The sequence below is a fragment of the Acromyrmex echinatior genome, chromosome 9 (genome assembly GCF_024713525.1).
Source record: "Acromyrmex echinatior isolate Ae372 chromosome 9, ASM2471352v2, whole genome shotgun sequence".
NCBI classification, from domain to species: domain Eukaryota; kingdom Metazoa; phylum Arthropoda; class Insecta; order Hymenoptera; family Formicidae; genus Acromyrmex; species Acromyrmex echinatior.
The window spans coordinates 5,202,522-5,223,233 of record NC_141860.1 but is presented as its reverse complement, the minus strand read 5'-3'; the positions used below and the strand labels follow the sequence as shown (position 1 = coordinate 5,223,233).

The 20,712-nt window shown below is 33.1% G+C and overlaps 1 protein-coding gene and 1 long non-coding RNA gene across 5 annotated transcripts in view; one reads left to right on the top strand and one right to left on the bottom strand.

Annotated features, from left to right (window-relative positions):
• vn (membrane-bound neuregulin protein vein) overlaps positions 1-20,712 on the bottom strand; it is a 400,698-nt gene that overhangs the window by 15,551 nt on the left and 364,435 nt on the right. The gene's annotated exons all lie outside the window — the stretch shown is intronic.
• The window catches only part of LOC147908525 (uncharacterized), a 404,067-nt gene that overhangs the window by 33,768 nt on the left and 349,587 nt on the right, over positions 1-20,712 (top strand). Inside the window, exon 1 of one of the 4 annotated variants that reach the window (XR_015546123.1) lies at positions 7-15,544. The exons of the other annotated variants lie outside the window; for them this stretch is intronic. This is a non-coding gene — a long non-coding RNA (uncharacterized LOC147908525). Of the gene's footprint in view, positions 1-6; positions 15,545-20,712 lie in introns of those variants that run through there. 4 annotated transcript variants of the gene reach the window in all.

Sequence of the window (20,712 nt, the reverse complement as noted above, 5' to 3'; positions counted from 1 at the left end):
TTGAATGCGAGCAGAAAAAGAAAATAGTTCTCCATTAAGTATCTGATGTGATTTAAATGTTACCTCTCCGAATCTTGAAAAGTAACTGAGACATCAAGATTAATCCTTTTGTATACAATAGCTATTATTGCGAAGGGTAGATTTCCTTTGTTCGCGACATGCAAATACGTAGCTTTACATTTTAATGTTATCGCATTAATTTCAATGCAATTGCAATGAATCTCTTTGATTGTTACGATATAATACAAACAATACAACACAGTTTCTATGCCATTTTATTCGAGTTAAATCGATTCAATGACTAAAGAATTGCATTATCGTAAATTATGCGATTGATATTGAGTCGAAAAAATTCATATGTGAAAGCATGAGCTTCTCATCCTCGTACTATAACGACTGCCAATCCCACGGGCTCTTCAAGGCTCTTCACCGACCCTGAAGAAGAACGTGAAGGGGAAACGGTCACAGTTCTATTCCTGTCTCTCGTGAATCATTTCGCTTGCACCTATCTCGTCTAACGCGTGTAGGACCCTTATACGGCTATGAAAAGTGCATAACTTTGATAACTTGCGTTTTTGATTATATACTTTCATAAACGGGGGATATTATTCGTACACCACAACAGGAATCTGGCTGTATCAGGAATTCTGGTTGAAAATAGACAAATCAGAATTTTCTGGGCTTAAATTTATTATAATTCTAATTAAGACAATCAGAATTCTGATTGATATGATCAGAAATATTTTAGTTCATTTATTTTGAACCAGAAATTTTTCTCTGTGATGTAAAACTAAATCCTCTTCTCGATTTGTCTGTATTTTAAAATAATGTTATTCGCTACGATAACAACGTAAAGAAGAAATTAAAATAATTATTTTTGCGATTGTATTTTGGATTTGCAGATATAATCAATTTTATCCGTTTGGATAAAAATATATTTTAGCTGTAGGTAATTTCGTAAAAGATATCAGCATATTTATTTTTTTGTTTATGCATAATTTGAAGCCAGTATTCATCAATATTCATTCTGTTATTTTAAAACCTTCGAGATATTTTAAAATGCTAATAAGTTCTGTGATTTACTTATGACATCTTAAGACGAATTTAAATATAAGAACTGATGAACTATGAATACCAGTCTAAATTGCATTATTTTGGAAGTTGACAAAAAAAAGCAAAGAAAATTCTGAAATTAAAATAAACTAGCATTAAATCACGTAATGATTCTACATTCAGTAGAAAAAATAGTTTTACAACCGTTGTAAAATTCTTTAATATGATTTATACATTCAGATCCAGTGAGAAATTAAGGGCAAGATCAATCATATCAATCACAGTAAAGAATTTTACAACAGTTGTTTTGCAAAAAGCTGTTTTTTTTTGCTGAACGCATCTAACCAATTATTCAATTATTTATATTTCCCGATTATAATATTAAGTCAATTTTGCAGTAAGCATGTCTTGAAGATACCGTTTGATTTGTTAAATAATAAGCAATTCAATGTGTACTGTTGTAGTTTCTGATTAAATAAACGCTACAGCGGAATTTCGCTGATACGCCGCATTGTCCTGACGTGCCAATTACTGCTACGTAGCAACGACGTACTTACTGACAGCGAAATATAGCCGGGTAAACGCGAAATGGAGAATTCTCTATAGAACTTTAACATTCAATAAACTTGCGGATAATAGCGCACCGATACCGGTATTGTATCGCCGGAGTCAGCTTGACCACTATTAGTGTCGTTTCGCGAATTTGTGCGCCGTCCTAGCTTTATTGTGTTCGGATTCATGTGTTTAGTCTGAAAATGGAAGGATCGTGCCGACAGCTATATTTAGGTGTATTATCGTATCGTAACGAAAAAGCAATAGAACATCTTATTTGACTATATGTTTTTTTCGATTATCGATTATAAGCTGAACTTTCCAGTAAACTTTGAAAAATCACAGAGATTGTTTTTCTATTTCGAAAACTAGGAAACTCAAACAATTTTCATTACTGAAAATACATAATTTATCTTGACTTATCTTAATATCAGCATGATTTTAAATCAAGCATAAATTAATATTACTGTTAAAAGGAAAGTGGAAACAGTTTCTGCTCTTGTTAAACTTTCGAGGACGAGAAGTTTGCAGAATCAATTCTAACTTGAAGCGTAAGCAAATGCTCCGATGCCCTCATCGACATTTATCGGCAGCGTTTCCTTCAGTAAATAAAAGTAAAAACATTTACTTTGTTCAAAACGTGATTCAACGCTTCGCCTACTTGAAATAAATGATGCGCTCGTTGTCTTTCCTATGAACAACTTCTCTATGTGAGACCTATCAATAATACTTGATTCTATTCACAATGCTCGACGTTGCCGACAACTTTAAGAACTACCTCGAGCCTGTTGATTTCAAAAGACACACGGGTGTACGTGCGCGACCTCATTCGAGACTTCGAGTGTGTGCATCGGAGGGATCGTCGAGTGCAGGGTGAACATTTATTTGCCTTCGGAACGCGGAACACTCACCCCCTATGTAAATTACTGTCGATACGCGAGCGTTTCTTTTTGTTTTATATCCTCCACCCCCTCCCTCCCTTCGACTCTCATCCCGCTATTATCGGAAACCATTGAATTCATGATCGTTTCGCGGGCGAGGGCATGAAGAGCAGTGGAGAGGACAAGCGCTCTCTCGAATGAATAAAAGAGGCAATCGCGCTGGGGCGTGATGTAAATTCATTACACGTGTATGTCGCGCGTTCGTCCGAGTGCGTTTGTTTGTAAAATCTAATCAAATATTGTCGAGCGCTCATTCGCGCCGTTTTTATAAAAGTTTCGAGGCTGGCCGGGACGTGGCGATGTGACCGCTCCTCCTATAGTCAATACTCGTTTATTTGCATATAATCGATTGTAAGAATTAACGGAATCCGATTTTTCGAAAATAGCCTTCCTTGTTTTGTTTGTTACGATATAATTTTTTAAAATTTGTTATTGATTTGTTTTATTCGTTACGAAGGCAAGTCGCGAAATGACATTGCTCTTCAATCTGTTGTCGCAAAGTAGAATGTAATTATACGATATAGAAAAATAGGAATTTCGTAAACCAGTTTTCGAACTACAGCAAAAAGCATTATAAATAGATAAAAAAATAAATACATGGACTCTCTGGTATTATACCAAATTTATTGATCTAAAATTTAAAAAAATATCTCAAATCTTTTTTCAGGATTGTAACAGAATGATACTACACTGAGAAAAAAAATATATATCCTAAATTTCAATAAATATTTATTTGAATAGTACCAACTAAATATTTATTAAATATAAAAATATATTTATTTGATACAAAAAAACATTAATTTCATTCAACAATCACTTCTTTTTATTAAGCAAATATTTATTTAGTGTGAGTAAATGTTTAGTTGGCAGTATTCAAATAAATATTTATTTAAATTTAGTCTATTTTTTTCTCAGTGTACACATTTAAGTTTTCTATCAAGCCCAAGTTAATCTTGCAAGTTTGAATTAGAAGTTCTCAAAATAACAGAATTAATTTCCTTTAAATTACTTTCGATTATGATGTCATTTGTTTATGGGGTCGCGTTGAGATCGCTTTACTAGTTACGTAATCACCAGCAGTTGAGGGTTAATATGTTAGCGTGTCGCATGTTTAGGAAGGACAAACCGAACTCGTGTTCAGGCCGAATGAGAGAAATTGCCGCAATTCCGTGCAAAGATGGAATCCTAAGCGCACAGTAGGCTCGGTAATTCTCTCCACCAATAGAAGGCAACGCGGCCCGCGCGTCGTGGTGATGCACTATACGTCAGATGCCGGCAGAACGTATTGGGTACTGCACTACGTAATACGTATCGGACTACATTTCACGGTTGATCGAAGCTCGAGCCCGCGGCAGCGCTATAGACTATTTCCCAAAGGATTCCCAGAGCGATATAATGGGTTTGCCAAGGTATAACGTAGCTAGTTACCTAACTCTATCGTATTACCGGGACCGACCGAGCCACTCCACTCCCCACACGACCGGAGCTCGACCGACCGTGACTTCGGCTGGGTCCTCTCACGGGGTAAATCCGTCAACTGGCGTGCTCTTGGACTAGTCTCGGACGGTGAGAAACGCAGGATCGATGCAACGCGGTTCGATTTGAAAATTGCGCTTCCTCGCCACGTACATCTCGACGATCGTGCCTCTCCTCGCGGCGATTACTTCTCTCGGCTTTTCCTTCGCGATACCATCCCCTGAGTACACACACCCTTTCACCTCTTACCCAGGTGGAACCTTCCTACCTATCTACCTACTCAGTCGTTTCTATCTCGCAGGATCTGTGAAAAGGCTCCTTCAAGTCGGGCAAAATTGGAAAGTGGAGCTACGAATCTCGTTTAGATCGTTTCGAGTGATTCAGCTAGTAATGGTGCGCGCGCGCATGTTCTCTACACGATTTATCGACTTTCCTCGTTTCCTGGTCTCCTGAGAATTCATCAAGTCCGATTTGATCTCAAAGAATCGCGTCGTGTACGTGAAATAATAAAACGAATGTACCTTTGCTGTGGAAGGAAAAGCGATTATTAATTATCATGGTTGGGATATAGTCATATCTTTTTTAACTTTTTTCCTCTCCCTCGCCCTTCCTTTTTTTTGAGGCGCGCTTCTCCAACATGTACCTTCGACGGAGCGTATGGAGACTACAGATGACACAGGAGGTATTGTGAGAGCACACTGGGTCGAATATCGAGAGTCTTTTGTTGGTGCTACATAAAGAGGGTAGAAAGGAATGAGAAAGGCTATTGTCTCGGCAGTCGCGCCAAGAGAACGGAAGTACTTCCGCTCGTGCCCGTATTTCAGGCATTTTTTTAATACCACGAGTGACTTGTACGCGCTGAGCGCTATTAAGCTTTCATTTCGAGTTATTTCTAGATGTTCTTAAAAGATGCTGCAACATTTTTTGCATTTTTTTCTCTTCATTAATTTCGTACAGCATTGTGATATTACGGCTCGCTTAATTTTCTGGAAATTATTAAGATCTTTTAGATAAATAGAAGTTTTTTTCTTTTTAAATAACATCAGAGATTTGATTTTTCTGAACTCCTTTCAAGTCAATACTATGGTGCTAATTCTGCCTATTTTTAGAGAGAATATACGTTAATTCTGGTCATCTCATTTATTTATTATAAAAAGCTTGATGAAGTATTAAATTTATTTTTCTTACTCTGCATTTCTATTCGCAAATATTGTATTGAGGTCTAGAGATTTCAATTTTATCGTCGTTTTAGTTCAAATTTATTTAGTTTTAGGTTTATTTAGATTCTGTAAAGAAAACGGTTTTAACTTAAATAAATAAATGCGATCTAAGAAAAAATATACAATACTTATTATGTAAAGTATTTACTATAATTTTGTAATAACAATTTAATCGAAATGCTGCTACATTTAATAATAAAAAAGAGATATTTGAATCCTTGATTTCCTTAGCTATGAATTGAACATTTTAAATTTTATAAAAACAGTTACATCCTTAAGATCAAGGGAGAAAAGTGAGCAAAAATGCAAAAGAGGTTAAATCCCTATTGTGTACTCTCTCTCTCTCTCTCTCTCTCTCTCTCTCTCATTAATTTAGGTTTATTATTTTTTTATCTTTATTCTTTATTTTTTTTTGTGAAATTTGTGTTGCCAATTTTTCCTCTGTACTTAATATTTCATTTTCATTCAAATCTAACATAAATATAAAAGAGAAAAGAAAATTATATTTTTAAATAAATAATGAAATGTGATGATTTGTAATATAATTTGTAATCTTTTTTTATTGATATTAAAAATGCTTTAAAATCATAAAAATTTTATTTTAATTTGATCTACTTTTGTAAGATTTAACTGTTTTTGTATCAACACTTTAAAAATTAGCAAAATCCTTTCTTTAATTAAAAAAACAGTCCAAGTATATTTTAATAAATAGAAATTGCATCTTTCATGCTATATCATTTTGTTAATTAAAACATTTTGTTAATTAAAACAATGGGTTTTTCACATTTTTTTCAAAAAGGTCTTATTAATATTTTTGAATGAGAAAAATTCTAAAAGTTTTTTTGCTCTCGTCTAAAATATTTCGAATCGGAGGCAACTATTTTTGCAATGGGTTACTCAATTCTTCCAAAAATTATAAATACAGTTACTAAATATATATAATGTGACTCGGAGTATGTTTATTTCTGACGCCATCGTTTCAATGACCTCCGAGATGTCTTACTGCTGAGATTGCTGCTATTCAGCCGGTGGCGTTTTAAAAGCTACCATTACAGTGTTATATGATGCAATGTCCATAGAGGGATTGTTAGCGACGCATTGCGCTCATAATCTGTCGCTTAGATATCCGGTCTACCGAATGTCCTGGTAGTCGTTATAGTTTAATGCGTTGGGCGCCGTCGTAATGCGAATTCATTGCTAGCGAAAGCAGTGTCGGATGGGCAGCCGTTCGTGTAAACATCGTGTACATCAGCGTACCAAGCTAGCCAGCTAGCCAGCCAAACGGGAAATCCTGCACCCGCGTGTCCGCACGTGTATACACATACGTTTACTGTCTTCTTGTTGATGATCCTAGCTTTCAAGCTTGGTCCATTTGCCCTAAGGACGTACGCCCTTATTCCATCTCCGTTACCTTTAATGAAAGCTATAAAGCCGCCCTCCGGATCGAAAGTTGCGACCTGCTGCTCGCGCCGCAACGGCGTGAGAAGTCTCGTCGTGTATTAGGTCGATTCGTAGCTTCTACGAGCGCAATGGAATAACCGCATTGCGAATTGAAAAGGCGAGTCGATCCGGTAGCTCGCGATACCGGCAGCGTTAGCGTAGTGATTACCGAGTGGCGTGAACTGCGTTATCGGTATAATCACTCACGTGTAATATTCGCGCGAAATAGGTGCGGCTTAATCCAGTAGGCACACATCGAGCTTCATTGAATCTACACATAGATCCCGATCAAATTCACGCTGTTGTCTAAACTGTTGTTGAGTACAAAGTAACTGATTAACAAATAAGGAAATATCGAAAATTGTAACATATATATTATATTATCAAGTAAAAATTACGAATTAATTTTTAGATGATAATTTATTGGAATATCTCCTAGGAATTTCTTGGATTTATTAGATTTCTGTTTTGTACATTTGATTCTTAAATTTCGTTATATATTATTTATTTATTTGTACGACAAAAGTTTGATTGCATTAATTGAAATTCTGATTGGAAATCAGATTTTTCTGGTTGAATGGGCAATTTAATTTCAATCTTGGTTTAACGAATTCTTCATCTTTGTTTAGTTCTAAGAATTAAAAAAAGAAGAACAAAAGTTGAATTGAGATTAAAATTAATTTACGTTGTTAGAAATGGGCAATAATCAGAATTTTCTGGTTTGTTTTTAACCAGAAATTTCTCAGTTATTCAGATAGCTTATACTACTCCTCAGTTAGAAATGATTGACGTTGAATCAGCATCAACCAATCATTTCTGGCTGATCTGATTATCATGATCGTTAATAATGCTTTTCTGTTGAAAATCATGAATGTTTCTTGACTGGATATGTCGGACAATTGCAGTAATATTGTCTGGGGATATTCACATTACTCATACAATCAATGAAATGATATCAATGAAACGATATCTGCCATGGAATAATCTCTCTCTCTCTCTCTCTCTTTCTTTTTTCTTGCTAGAGTAATATCAATATCCGAATAGATATTCAATTTCACGAAATACCCGATTAAACCCAGATTTATTAGGATAAAGTTACCGACGAATTACCATTACAGCAGTATATGATGTTTAATACAATTCGTCTGCAAAATTTAGCTAAAAAAACTTTCCTTTAAATAGAAAGAGAAATCTATTTCTATATAGTAGAAAAATTATTTATATTACGAGTAAATGTTCTTCTTTTACATGGCTTATGAAAAAATAGGAGAAACTAATTTCTTCTGGATTCAAATCTAAGAATTTTTATTTTATATACCCTAGCTTGAAAAAGTTTTTTTTTTCATATAAGTATGTACGTATACGCGCGTGTATTTGTTCTGGATACGAGATATATCCCATTCTATCGCATGCATCACGGATGAAAGTCTATTTTGCACTAACTAGAAATAGGGCTTGGTGAAACACAGCTGATATAGAATTTAATAGCCTAAGCTTCATACGGGCTGCATTAGTACTGCGATTACTGCGTAAGGGGAGATTTGTGGTTTATGTATAACTCCTCCATATTATGTGTAATTCCTGCGATTAGTATTCGTGAATGTATTAAATTGTTAGCGAATGTTTACCGTGTATATTATCGAGACCCAACATCGGACTATGTTATTGTAATAGCAATGTACCAACATTTTCCACATTCGCTCTAAAATCCTCCACAGTGTTCTCTCTCTCTGTTCTGTGAAAGATTACATTTTTCTCAAACTATATTTTACGTTACATATATAATACACTAGTATTTAAAAAATTTTTCAATTAAAAATTATTTATTAAGGGATTTTGTGTTTCCATCCTTTCCTATCTTTTTAAATGAATTTCTTAGCCTTTATACATTTTTTTAACATCTTCTTTGTAAGCCTTTTTTATTCATCGAAATATTCGAATAATATAAAAAATTCGCGCATAGAATTCGGGAAATAAACAGATTATTCTGTAATCGGTCACGCGTCGACAATGATTTTATCTCGAAAAGTACAAACGTTCGAAAGTCACGAATTTTTTGAAGCCTCCTGGCGTCGCGAGATACGCTTCGTTTAACGTCAAACTTTGTAAACGGCGGATATCGTTAATTCTGTCACGGTATTCGCCGGTTTTGTGAACGATATTTTTCTCTTCATGCATTTTAATTTGGTGACCTTCCATCATATACGCGTGTGCACGTTTTAATTCATTCCTTTTGTTCCGTGACCGGATCTATCATTGTTCTCTCTCTCTCTCTCCTCCCTTTCTTTTTCTCTCTTTCTTTTTTTCTCTACCGTTGTTCATATTCGGGCTATGCAACGTAGTTGTGCATTGTTGCATGTATCAACTCTTTGACGGTTTTGCTAAGTGAAGTATACCGGGCGAGCAATTTGCCAGAATACACGCGTGAAACGCTGGCATTGTGATGAATGCATCGTCCGATAAATATTTATTCGTATCAGAATATTTTAGCAGAGTTCAGTACTTTATAATTGAGAATTAGTTCCGGTTCTTTAATACGGAGGCATGTTTCAAGGACTGCTGTAATACTCTTGGATTATATATATATGTATATATATATATATATATATATATATATATATATGTATTTTAGTTTGCTAATTTCTTTTTCATCTTCCGTATAACTTCGGTTTTTTTTTAACACGAGAACGCATTTTCAAGAAGTGCTGTAATATTCTTGGATGCATTATTTCAGTTTGCTAATTTCTTTCTCATTTTCTGTAAACCTTTTTCGATTTCTTTCTCGTCTATTCTTTTATCATACGGAAACGTTACATTACAAAATGATAAAAAAGTTCAGCACGAAGTTTCTTTTGTGTTTATTAAATCATTATCCAGGTAGCAAGCTGATATTTTTTATCATCATTTTAATGTAAAAATGATATTAAAAAAGCCAAACTCTCTGTGTGGACGATAAATGACTTCGTCATGTTAAATCATCGTTAAAATAACGTCAAAACAGCCTATAGAGTTAATTATATCTTATTAAATATCAAAAATAGAAGGTTTTCATGTGTTGATGAATTGAAAACAGTTTTATTGGTTTAGAAGAATTTTACTATGAAAAGATGCGTAACTATTATTGATATATTCTCTTTGTAATTAAATTTTTTCATCATTTTGTATTTTATACGTTGAATACCATAAAAATCATTTAATTCAAAATTCCTCAAAGAATACAATATTTTATCAATTCCTGAATTATTTCATATTTTACATTTGCGTAATTTATTTTTACACAAAATCTTAAAGGTTGTATCGAAGCTAAAAGTAGCCATTTAAATGTTAATTGTTATTTTTGGTATTTATATTAATAAAATATAATTAACATATTTCAAAATTTTTTTTTTATAAATATACATTATTAATGATTTAATAAATATAAAATTTTGTGACCAAACTTTTTTGTCATCCTACATTTTAGTATGTTTGAATGTCATGGAAATTGTTTAATTCGAAATTCGTTGAATATCTACACAATATCCTATCAATTTTCAAATCATTTTACATTTTACACTATTATGCATTTTGTATATATTAATATACATTTGCATAATTTATTTTTTACACAAAGTGCATAATAACGCATGAAAATCAAAGGTAGTATTCATACATGAATCGTCTATATCCATTACTTAACATATTTATGCACCGCGCGTGCACATAGAATTACATACGCGCGCAGAACGTAGATTTCTCCTGTACTCGTAAAAGTCGGCAAAACGCACGAGCGTTCTTGCTCGCATTATCGTGGCCTGGCATACTATACTCTACTGTGGCGTATTTGCGAGCAACCTCGCTTCTCTCGGCCAGTGACATAATGCAAAATGAACCAAGATTTACATCGCACTCGGCCATCGTTTTCATATGCGGCCGATTGTCCGCCGCTTCGTATCAGATATGCGGGAGCGCTCGAATTTGCTCTGTGTCGCCGGCTTCGTGCTATTTAATTTTCGCCTGGTGTAATTATCCACCGGACACTCTACGCACAGTCGTATCGCTCGTAAAATATTTGCCGTTGTGCGCCGATTTCACGCGAGAAATCGTCTCTCTCGTGACGAGTGACGAGGTCAAATTGTAGACATTATCAAAATTCTCTCATGCGCAGAATGCTAAGTGGATTTTTTTTTCTAGGATTATATTATGTTAATATAATTCTAAAAATAAATAAAATTCATAGAATTATAAGAGATAAGCAAAAATTCGGAATTTTTTATTTTAATAATTTTTCAGTGTTTACTTCTATCGAAAATTGAAAAAAAAATTTCTAAATTTTCCGGTCCTCTAAATTTTGATAATCTTTTTTTTTGAAACAGCGCGGGGATTATTTACTATAATTATAATAAATTATGTTTTAATATAAAAATATATATATATAATTTCACGAAGGAATCAAAAGAATAAATGGATTAAAAAATATTAGTTATTGTGAATACAAAAAAAAAGCCTTTTATTCTCTTTTTACACACGTCACACACTTGCTTCCGGTTTCGGAAAGAAATCTCCGATAGAAGGATAAAAAAATATCTGATTTTTTTTAGAGAGACCATCTGAATAAGTAATTGATATTTGGCAGGACGGTCAAATTTTCAGTGCATGAACTTTTGAGCTTCAGCGAAACACTTGTCGAAAGCTGGCAACCGTTATCATAACTCACGAATTATTTTAATCAATGTTATTATTATCTACACAACTGTATAATATATTAACTAACGGCGGAGATTTCATGTTCTAACATATCTATATTCTTTCATGAAAAATATTCAAAAACGTAGGAAATATTTTGGCTAAATGTCGTGGATGCACATATAACGATAAATTCTTCGATTAAATGTTAATATATCATAGCAACTCTGGGGCGCTCCAGTTTGCGGAACCATTATAATCGCCATTGTTATTAGAAAATTATTTAACAACAGAGACACGAATTCCCATCTAAGCCGGGAATATTGGAAAATACTATAGGAGCTATTGTTAATAAATGTCGTTAATATAAGCCAATAAATTTTGGTATTCCACAATTCGTGAAATTATTCTAGTTGCAGTCATCAGTGTTGTGAAATTATACTAGCTAATAACAGAAACATGAATTCGCACTTACAATTAAATCTCATTGTATACAGTACCAATAAATAATTAAAACTATTATTAGTGATTATTGCAAGCGTACTAATACAACTACATATAAATTAACACGAACTTTTGGCTTTAAATCAATATTATATGTATACGGTCACTAATTGTTCAGACAGTACGCCATTATATTGATGATTTCTTCAAATTATTGTTTAAATTAGGTTCACAATTAATTATCCAAATGTAAATATAATCTATTAATGCTTGCGTAATCATAATTTTTAATGTCTAGACAATAGTTTGAAAAAATCGATATAATGCATCATCTGGATAATTAGTTATATAATTGTGTAGCATATTATAGTGTAACAACATATATTAATATAAATTTTAGCTTTAAACTAATACTGTAATGCATATTAATGTAACAACATATAAATTAACATAAATTTTTAATTTTAAATTAATAGTCCGTTAAAAACTACAAACTATATTATACTACATTTTATTGGAGATCGTTTTTTTTCAATTTTCGATAGAAGCAAACATGAAGTATTATTAAAATAAAAAATTTGGAATTACTATTTCAAATCTCTTATAATTCCATGCATTTTATTTTTTTTAGTATTAACATAATATAATTCTAGAAAAAAAACCCATTTAGCATTCTGCGCGCGTGAGAATTTTGATAAAGTTTTTACAATTCGGCTTCGTCACTCAAGATTTTACCGTTTTATCGGAGTGCCGGAGGTCCAAAAAGCCGGAGTTTCCGGTAGAAAATCGGAAAACTGACAATTTTGTGATACACTCGAGCACCACTGCGTAATCGCGCTATAACTATTTTCTTGCACTAGCAGGCGGTGATTCTCATCGTACAGCATCGAGCGGTCAGTCGGATGGATGACCAAATGCAAAATGGACGAAGATTTGCATTCGAACTGGCATTGCTTTACGCGCTGCCGGGTGTGTCCGTTGGGGCGTTGGTAGGTTTATGCAGGGTAGGCGAGGACGACGCGACGAGTCCTCTCGTTCGATTATGCGAACGTTCGTATCGTCACGGATGATGAGCGGCGCGGCATAATTTCACGGCTTGCACGTGATGCTCCAAGTTGTGAGCACAAAGGTCGATAGCTTTGTCGACAGGGAATGGGACGATTCGTTTTGTTATGCCAGGCCTTCTCTCGAACTTCGACCTGATTTTGACGTATGAGCGTAATGTAATAGCACTACTCGAAATGTATGAAAAAATATCGGAAGCTGACTGTTACAAAAAACACGAAAATTCGTTCAAGTTGATTACTTGCAGATTATAGTCCTAAATCAATCAATTCCACGGCAATTTAATAAAATTCCCTGTTTTCGTTATAAATTCTTATTTTGAGTTTTGTTAAAACGGTACATATGGAAAGAAAGATTTTGCCAAAATATCCAAAAATTTAACTAGATACAGAAGATTTAAGAATAATTTTGTTTGAAGAACGAATTTATTGAAGTATCTAAAAATTTAGCTAAGTACAGATCTGAAAATTTTATTATGTCACCAAAATAATTATGTAGAAAATTCAATCATAATGAACTAACAAATTTGGGTATTTTAGCAACCAGTTTGAACGTCCTACATAATTACTTTGATGGTTCAACAAAGTTATTTTTAGATTTATACCTAATTAAATTTTCAGTGACTTTAGCAAAATTGTTCTTTTCGTGTAAAATTCATAAATTATAAGTTATGACTGCATTAGATGAAATAACAACTATAGAATCAGTTTGATATAGGTATCAGGTCGTGGAAAATAACGTTTACGTAAACGTTTCTTTAAGGTAGACCTTTAGTATTATTCTATCCACGATACAACGTGGGACATCTCCTGGGGTAACTTCCGGCAACTTTGGGCATTACGCGATATCCGTCCGTTGTTTTATCGAAAGTTTGTCGCGTCAGCGATCCGTGAGGGAAGTTACAATCGGTTCGAAAGAGGGAAACATATCCCATTGCGTCTTTCTTTCTGAAAGTCAAACAACAGCCTGAGTCGTGGTGTGCGGCCGAGAGCGAAACTTTTCGACGATAAATCGATATTCGTTCTTTGAAATGCGGCGGGCAGTATTCATCCACAATGTTTCCCGTGTTTCCCTATTAGACGCTTCGACCTCTCTCCTCGCGAAAAGTTTCTCTCCTAGAAACTAGGTAGCGGAATTTGCGAGCTATATCCGGAGAAGGATGACTCTCGTCTGTTTTTCTTTCTCCTTATTCCAACTTCCCGCTGTTTGCTCCCTGTAGAGAGGACGGTTCGTTTCCGGGGACTATTTACTTTTAATAATAGCATGAGAAATCGAATACCAATTTTGAATATACCCACCATATACTCTTTCTTCATCACCAAGATAAGATCGTCTATACGTGAAATTGAATTTCCAATTCAATTCTCTCTACAACCCGCGATATCACGAGGCATATTTTTTATACGGCGTGTTATCCAGATTATTGCGTGTACTTCGAATTTTTTCTTTTAGGCTTTTTTTCTTATATTCTTCTTTTCTTATATTTTCTTTGAGAAGAAGATTTGTCTTAAAATGAGATATTAATTTTTATGTTTGCTTTTATGTAATATTGTAATGATAAATTTGACGATTAAAATGACAAGATGAACTTGCGATGTGCTCAGCGGGTTTATGTTTATCGCAAAAAACTCCATGTATTTACGATAAAGTTTTATCAAACTATTCGCCGTATTGAGCGATCTTTTCGCTATTAATGTGATTATGGCGCCATGTGCGGCAGGATAGAATCTACAAACTGTTCGCCCATTTGTCAGGTTTGGTGACGTCCAAAAAAGTATTATAGACAAACATGTCTTTTATGTTATCTCTCCCTTCCAAGTCATCATTTCTCCATTAGCGGGATTTTCTTGAGAATAGGCGAATTGATGCAAATGTATCGTGCTATAATTTTCAATATCGCAAGAGTTTTAAAGACAGGATTTTCTTTTGGAATTTTTTGCTTGACCTTCTCAAATTGAAAATCGTATTTTTTAAAAAATTGCGTATATTACATTGAATAAATTTATTTTGCGGCAAGAGTTAGCAACATTATTGCTAAAATAATAAATAAGATAAATGAAATTATTGTGGCATAAATTGAGTGACATAAATGATTGTGCGATGAAATGATAAAATGTAATTTGTTTTTTAGTAATTTTTTAACCGTTAAAAATTCATCAGGCTGTCGTTTGTAAATTTATATTAAATTCTAAAAAAAAATTATGTGTTTATTTTCTAATGCAAATGTTCCCTTTTTTTTTACTAAAAAAATTGTTATGTTACATATTATATATGTAAATGTTCTACCACTTAAATGTTTGACCTAATTATTAATTAATTTTGCATAACTCTTTGTACGTTTTTTATTTATCTTTCGCATAAATTGCAGCATCATCACGAGCAATGTATTCTAAGGGTAGAATATTATTTAATATTTTTTAATTTTTAATGATCTATCTAAAGTTTGCAATGCAAATGCAATTGTAAACAGAAACTCGAGTCTGATACAATCTCTCTATGAACAGCATCGTGCGTTCTCGCGTGTAACGCTTTCATTAGACGGATTATTATCTGCACCGGATATATTGCGAAACACGTTGAATAGCCTTTGTCACGTAGTTTTCGTTGTGCAGGCTTTCATTGATTTAAAATGTTCCAGTGAATTCGTGGCAACAGTCCGAGTTGAGCGACGGATGAAAGGTGGAAAATGTAATTGATTTGATCATAAATTACTTATAATTTGAATGAGAATTTTAGTGTGAGCAAAGCGTTTTTGAATTTTTCATGCGATTACGCGCTAGTACCGTGTGACGCGAAATTTATGAAATGCTGGCATGAATAAACAACGATCTCCTCCCCTCCTGTTAATATGAAGTCAGCAGTGTTTTTTATCTTGTTTTTGTAAAACGGGGAGAAATATGTAAAACGCGGCGAAACGAAGCTCGCGTAATGTTTTAATCCGATCATCGTCCGCTTCAGCATAGCGATGCGATTATTAAATTTATGTGTACCGCACGCGCACACCTCTCGCGAAGTTTCAAAGTTGAAAGAGGGAAAAAAATATGGATTTTCCTCAAATTGGAGAGAATCGTGTGCGCTCTCGGGACTAATTGTGAAGTTTGAAAAATCAATGACATTCAGAATTTTTCAGAACACACAGCGCACACACACACACACACACACACACACACACACACACAGAGCACATTTCACAAATTTCAAACATTCTAGTTGCGAGATGTCGGAATATTATAACATGAGAATTCAGTTTGAGCACCGCGAGAAAAATCTGGAGTTCTAAAAGTTCAGTGATTCTGAAATTAAACGAGATTATATCATTATAATGATAAAGTATTCCATTAGGGAAATGAAAAAGTTAAAGTGCAGACTCCGTTCAATATATATTTTGGTATTTTCATTATTTTCATTAATCGTTCGGCAGACATTTGACACGTCGATACGATCGATCGAGCCTTGATATATCATCCGGCGACTTGTTACTCGGACTTATTACTCAGACCTAATTTGACAGCGAATACGATGGACAGGGAATAGTACAGTGAAACGAGTAGATGCAAACGATCATGCAATTAATGCGATGAGTTTAATAAGTGTGAAATGCGTCGTTGAAATACGCGCTCGAAATTTTTCGTTTATGATCGCCTTGGTATTCAGTGCTAATTAAAGCGCTAATGAAGATCCTCAGAGCCAACGATCGGTCTCACGAAATCCGAAGCACGCACTTCCTTCTTTCACCCTCTTCCTGCGCGAGAGTACCACCCTTGTCTTCTACCCTTCGTCGTTCACTTTCGAGTGGATTCGAGAAAGATGGATGGCCATAGAATGAAAATCAAGCCTACACGCGATGAGAAACATGTACATATATAGGATGTTCTTAAAAGAGTAAAACTTAGTTCTTGAAAAAATGATCAAACTTTGATCGAACTTCGATCTTTTTTACAAAATTATTTTTTTAAATAAAAATTTTTCTTTGAGATCTTTATATTTGCAAATTTGTTTAATATCGAAGAAATAAATTCTAAATATATTATAAATATTATTAATATATTTATAAATCTTAAAAATATAAATAAATTTGTAGAAATTAAATTTTTGAAGTAAGCTTAATATAATGAAATTATTAATATTTTTGATTACAGTAAAATATTAATATGATAACTTTATGAAATAAAAATATTTGTAAAAATAATTAAATTTGTATTTTGAGAATAGATTTTACAAGTCGAATCTTTTTGGAACACCCTGTATGAGGATACATTCGACGTCGCGTGCTGGCGCTTAGCTCGTTAAATAAATCATACAATACACAAATAAAGAGCTTTGTTTTAAGACAAGGGTATCTTCGAGAGAACGGTATTCTTAACGCGAAGTTGATTACCTCAGCGATAAGGGTGGAAGGCGTCGGAAGAAATCTTGAAATAAGGATCTGCTTATGACCGTATACAAGGAATCTGTTCTATTACGAAGAAAATTTATTTCGAGGCATTCCTTTAACTTAGTTGGCAACTTAAGTATAACCGACCTCTGGAAATAAATTACTGAGAGCATAGAATTTATTTTACACGAAAATAGAATTTGTTCTTTATCGTGTCTTTTCATTGCAATTTGTAATACATTGTATGCATTACTTAATTTTAATCAAGAAGTGTATAGCATAATTTTCGCTTTTTTATTAATTTTCTCTATTGTTACTTTCTATATATTATTACGATAGTATGTTCATCATTTATGTTTCTCTTCAATTCAAAATTCTCTTTTGTGTTCTCTTTCTTTCTCTCTTTCTCTGTACTTTCTTGTGTATTTATCAAACAGTTGTTTATTCATAATGTAATTGTAGAATATAATGAATTATAAATTATACATCAAAGGCGAACGAAAATGGAGCTCTTAATAAAGTGCATATTATTTATATATTGTTTACATATTATATTATGAGTGACAAAAAGCTGGAATTTCTTATAAAATCCAAAAATTTATATATATAACAGAAAGAAAAAGTTTGGAACATTTGCTTCTCTAATTATTATTTAATATTTTAATATAATTTATTTGACATAAATATCTATTAACAAAAATAAAAAAAATATGTATGATTTCTATCTGATATTTCACAAATTAATTTTTTTTAATGACAATTTTGTATAATGTTTTTCTTTCCTGCAAGTTTTTTTATGCAAGAAATGAAGTATAATACTTATAAAGAGTTCATAACACTTAATTTTTGTGTATCAATATTTCAATTATATATTATACATATTACTATTTCATTCATACATCTTGCAATCCTCTCCATTCTTGTTTATCTCAAAATTGAGTAAATTCTATACATTCACATTTTTACATTTGTTTGGTCTTTTTTTTACGTCTCTTAATGGGCGATTCGTTGGCCACCGAATACTGTTAAATTTCGATTATCGACAAAGGGAACGTTGGGAGGTGAAGCTAACACTGGGTTCGTGTATGTATCGTATGGACGCGACAGAGCCAACGAGGGTCAGCAATCAATTCTCTTTTGCCGAATTAGTCCGACAATAAAACTCCTGGTTTCTCTCCTCACTGCCCTTTCCCCGTTCGTACCATCCACATCCCTGGATCGTGTTGCAGATACACGTAGCAAGGTAGCGAAGAGTGCGGGTGGGGCCCGAGCATTGAAAATTCTCTGTGATTCGGCGGAATTGATTAGTCCACCGTGCCGCTTTCGCGTATTTATGCAGGCCACCTAGTCGTTACCGCTCGTGATTTCAGTTTGCATACGAGCCGGACTAATGCACGTACAAACGCGGGCGTGAGCCCGCCAGATTATTCGCTCGTGACGATTAACAATACCGAGCGGCCGGGCTCACCCTATGGGACAAGCCCGAAGTAGTCCTCGTTGCCCGGCATTCATCGTTCCCCCTCTCGCTCCCAGATTGATGGAATGTCATTGATGGAATGTCGTACGATGCGACCCGGATATCGATCGCGTGTGCGAAATGCGTAAAATGTCTCTGGAGCGAGTCAGATTGACGTCATTTCTAATTTAAGCTGGAGCATTACGAAATTTTCGATATCCAGTAATTTATATCTTGGAATAGTTTTATTTTAATTGTTCCATTTCATGTGAAATTCTTTTTTATTTTTTTTTGGCGAAATATACATTAGATAGTATTAAATATATTCACTTTTAATTGCTATAAATTTTTCAATCAATCGATCTTCATTGATTTAGATTTTGCTGTTTTTATAATAAATTTTGCATTTTTTTGTAAAATTATATCAAAATTGTATATGATGTTATAATAAGAAAGTTATTTGCTAATTATATCATAAATTATTAAACATATTTTTATTGTTATATTATTAACGTATTTAATATTATATAATATAAATATAATATTATTTAACGTAATATTTAGCTATATTCCTATAAGTGCAAAATATTCCTAGAGTGTTATATGATTATTATTAAAAAATTAAAATAACTTATTATAAAATTTCGAAAATACTATATAATATTTTTTAATATTATGGGAGTATTTTATAGATGTTATATGTCCACTTATATAATATCCTAGATATTATAAGTTAATATCCTGAAATATTATTAAAATATTTATAAATATTAATTATTCTTAATTTAGTGCAATTTGAAATTTACAATCCAGTAACGAAAAGTTCTTATCAGTTTATGTTGCTAAAAAAAGGTTATCTTATGCTAAAAAAACGTTTTTGCATGATTTTAAGTACATATCCAGTTTTAATTGCGTTAAAATTATTTTCAATCTTTAAACGTATACTTATAAACGTATACTAAACAGTTTTACAAATTAAAGTAAATTAAAGTAAATTTTGTCATACTTTTTAACGTTTATACAATATTACATTACCATTAATAATATTACTTTTACTATTAAATAATATTGCTTTTAATAATAATGCAATATTATCAGGAGTGGACATATAACTTTCCATAATATTTCGAGAATATTATTTAATATTATATAATTTTAATACAATATTCTTAAAATATTACATTTAAGATTTTAAGAATATGTTTAAAATATTACTTAATATCAAATAATATTATGCGCTTATAGGAATTGTTTTATGATAAATGAATAATCATAATAAAGAAATTACTTGACAGAATTTAAAGATACATATTTTTAAACGTGAGTTTCTGTTATCTGAACAAATCGCTTTTAGGAAATTGCTCTCAATAAGTTTATCGTGTTGTTTGAAATCCCTCAAAATTTTTGCATTTAAAACGAGAAAAAGCTATTCTTTTCGTTGATAAGAGAGAAAGCGAAAATTCTAAGTACAAAAAGTGCAACACGAATAGATTTAATAGTTCCATTTTAATAATCACGGCACGTTCCGGAGCATAAAGCACAGAATTCCATATTTCAGAAATCCGTTAAGCTTCTTTCAAGAAATAAAAAATTGTTTTCGCTAACTGCTGATACGAATATTAATAAACGATAACGTAGCGAATTGTATTTTAAATCGGATATTATTATTTTTTGGCTATTTTGTCGATCCCGTTGCGTGACGTCGACGTATACGGTATTATTATTATTATTATTATGGCTGTCATGTACAAAAGGCGGAACAAGGCTGTCGGATTATTCACCAGCAGAAATCGACATCCCCAGGTGATCGAATTCCCATCGGTGTGCATTGTTTTCGTTCGCGATAGCGCGTCGGTTGATCGAAAATCAACCGTATGCAGGACGCCAACGATTTGCCATCCGTCGATTTGCTAAATGTTTACGCACACTTATTATCGCCGCAAGCGAATCATAAATATTACTGTTAAATCCAGCTGTTTGAAATCGGAATTTTCGCTGTTCGTAAACCGAATGAATACTTTCTAT